At 39.5% G+C, this 3,477-nt stretch overlaps 1 protein-coding gene across 1 annotated transcript in view; it reads left to right on the forward strand.

Annotated features, from left to right (window-relative positions):
- The window catches only part of RGS22 (regulator of G protein signaling 22), a 158,345-nt gene that overhangs the window by 78,449 nt on the left and 76,419 nt on the right, over nt 1–3,477 (forward strand). The window lies entirely within an intron of this gene.

Below are 3,477 nucleotides of genomic sequence, written 5' to 3' on the forward strand. Positions count from 1 at the left end.
TTCCGGGTCTCCTGTGACAATCTTCCAAACATTCCTCATTAAACCCTTGTCAAAAGAACCCTCCAGAGGCCAGTTTACACCAAAAGACGGCCACTCAACTTCACTCAATGTTCTTAGGCTGCCTGGAGAAAACTTTATGCCATAGTCAGCTCCCTCTACAAACCCTTCTTTGAAATGTCGCAGGAGACACCCCAAGAGTGTCTTCTGTGAACTCAGGGCCTCCCCACATCGCTTACGTGGAAAACACAAGACAGACACTCAGACAAGAATAATTACTGGGGTGTAGGTGGACCCGGAGAGGTCTGCCACCTACAACCCAGACAAGACCAAAGACAATAGACAGAACCCGATGACAGGGAACAGGAGTTGGCGTCCTGCGGCCTGGCCACGGTCCGGGAGATATGACTGCGTCCAGTCTCTCCACGGACCCCCCAATGACCAGTCAAAAGAAACAGAAAAGTACCTTTTTATCCAGACGTCGAGGCCTCAGAGATTCCTGTCGGGATCAGGAACAAAGAGTGCGTCTGTGACGATTGCATTGACCCCGTCATGGCATTCAAGGGCCCCGGAACGTCTCAGGTGGCCACCCCTTTGAGTCTGTAACAGGGACAGCAACCGCTTTGGAGGCCAGTCCAGTCTTAGATCTCAGGGCCACTCTCTAAGATCTCGCTGGGGCCTCCAAATGTTGTAGCCACCAGCCCCCAGTAGACACAAAGACCACTAGAAAGCAGTGAGTTATAGGAAACACACTCTTTATTCAGCCAGCTGGGTCTGCCAGGGGTACGCAGACCCCAAATTAAGCAGCCCCGAAATGTAGAGGTAGGTACAAGGTTTTTAAGCCCTAAACCCCTTTTCTTCATCCTGTTTGAACACACAAGTCTATTTTTTTTCTTTTTACTAACTGTCAACCCACAGGTTGGTTGTGCAAGTGTGGGGTACAGAAGCAGAAAGCTTATTGTTAGAGCGTTATGTTCCCTTGGGCAATAGCCAAACAGTAATTTTCCAGCCAGCATAGTTTTACTTCAATAACTAGTGTTTTAGAGCTGGAGGGACAGTTTTTCCCTGTCAGTGATTTGTTAACCCTAGATCCATATATCTTAGAATCAGATAGAGAGCTTTAAAATATACTGATGCCTGGGTCCGACCTTCAGAAATTCTGATTTAACTGATCTGGAATGGGTTTGAGTCACTTTGTTAAATTAGGGGGTTGGCTTAAAACTGAGATCTTAACCTGTCTGAACATTAGAGTCATATTTTAGAATCTACATTTTAATAAGATTCCTAGTGATTTGTATGCAAAGCACTGCTATCGCTGGTTGTTCTTTAAGATAACAAAGAGCTTTTAAAACATTCCTGAGTTCCACTGGGAGAACATGATTCAGCAGGTCTAGGGTGTGGCCCAAGGATTTGCATTTTTAACAAAATCCTTCCCAGGTGATACTTTTGCTGCTGGTCTTGGGACCACACTTTGAGTCAGTGTCACTTTAGAGCACTAATGGTTTCTTATCCATCATTTTGACATTTTTCTGAACTTCATACCTTGTAGCCTTTTTGTGTACCACTCCAGTGATAAATCTAATCTTCCCTGTTAGCCTATGTGACTTAGTGACTTAATCACCAAGTTAATACATATCTTAGAGGGGTAATGTAAGGAGCACATCATCTGATAACATGTAAACATCTGTACAGATAACATTGCACAACATTTGAGAGGCACGGGGGAAGAAGAAGTAAGTGGTGTGATCAGTGAAAGGAACTTGAATAAGAGCACGGTGCTGAAGGAATGGGGAGAGACTGGCCTGTGTAAAACGTGGCATAAACATGACTATAAGTCTCATCTGTTCTCTTTCTCGGTTTCCTGAGTAATCTTACCATATTTTGTCATTGATATTTTCTAGTTGGATGACTCATTTTGATCTCACTGTGTCTTTCCTTGGCAGAAAACACTCGAAGGGGTAGAACTCAATTCTGTTTTCTTTGTTTTTGTCGTTTAAAAAGTTAAGGCATAATTTACATACTGTAATATTCACACTTTTTAGTGTACAGTTCTGTGGATCGTGACAAATGTATACATTGTGTAACTACCATCACAATCACAATATGGGACAGTTCTTTTATCTACCTATCCCCCCCTCCGCCCATTCTACTGTGCCCTTTTGTCAGTTTTTTTCCTCCATCAGTTACTTTCTTGTTACTCTTCTAGTTTTCACCTGAGCCAGAAAGCTCAAAAATTGTAATTTAGCCTTTTCTCTATATAATACACTTAAAAAACTTTTAAAAACCTTTTTACTGTGGAAAAAAATATGCAACAAAATGAACTAGCTTAACCATTTTCAAATGCACATTTCAGAAGTAAGTATATTTGTGCTGTGAAACAGATCTCCAGAACTTTTTGTCTTGTAAATCTGAAACTATATACTCATTAAACAATTGCCCTTTCCCCTCCCTCAGCCTCTGGTACCAACCGTTTTACTTTCTGCTTCTATGAATTTGACCGCTTTTGTATGGTACACTTTTAATAAGCTCAGTGGTACCCTGTGGTACCACTCATTTATTGACTGCTGCTTAATGTCATGCTGAAAAATTACCGAAACAGATGTGAGCCCTGATACCTAGGAAGTTATATGTAAAACATGCTTCAGTAATTAATCTTGTTTATAGAATTCTGAAAAAAATAGTAGTAGTCGTTAGGTACCTAGAGTGTACATATATAAGATTTGTTATTTATTTTGGATAATGAAACATCACAAATATACTCCTTGCTCTCCAGCGACATGTATTACATTCTAATAGAAGTTGACATATAAGAAAAGTTTACACTTTTTCAAGTTATAAAAATAAAACTACTGTACATTTAGAAACTGAAGAGACAAATCACTTCTGCTCTCACTACTTCTAGACACCTATTAACTTATTTATTTTCTCTTAGACTTGTGAATTCCTAGTTTTAATGAACTTATACTTTTGTATACTGATTTTTTTCTTTTAATATCATCAACAATTTTCCATGCTTCATAATCCTTACTTTTAAGGATTATATATAATGTTACATTTATGTATATCCCATACTCCGATAATTGATTCTTTTTTCCTCCGTTTTAACATTTAGGTGTTTATACTTTTTTGATTCATGCATGTAGCATCTCATATTTTGGATTTAAATAGTAACTTTTACCATAAAGAACATTTAAGAATGGGAATAATAACCATGAATATAAAATGTCCAGCAATGGAAGGAAATAACTCTGTTAAGATACAGGTCTCTATTATGGACCAAAGATATTCTTGCATCTTTTCCCCAGAATACCACCTCCATTTTCCACGCTCCCATGTGCATGCAGGTGCGTGCACGCATGTGCACGTGCGCGCACACACACACACACACACACACACACACACTAAAACCTATTCAGTTATAGAATAAAGAAAAGTTTTTGCAGCGTTTTTCCTCCAAGAAAGAGTCTTTTTTCACAATGA

The sequence above is a fragment of the Pteropus alecto genome, unplaced genomic scaffold (assembly GCF_000325575.1).
Source record: "Pteropus alecto unplaced genomic scaffold, ASM32557v1 scaffold164, whole genome shotgun sequence".
Classification (NCBI taxonomy): Eukaryota; Metazoa; Chordata; class Mammalia; order Chiroptera; family Pteropodidae; genus Pteropus; species Pteropus alecto.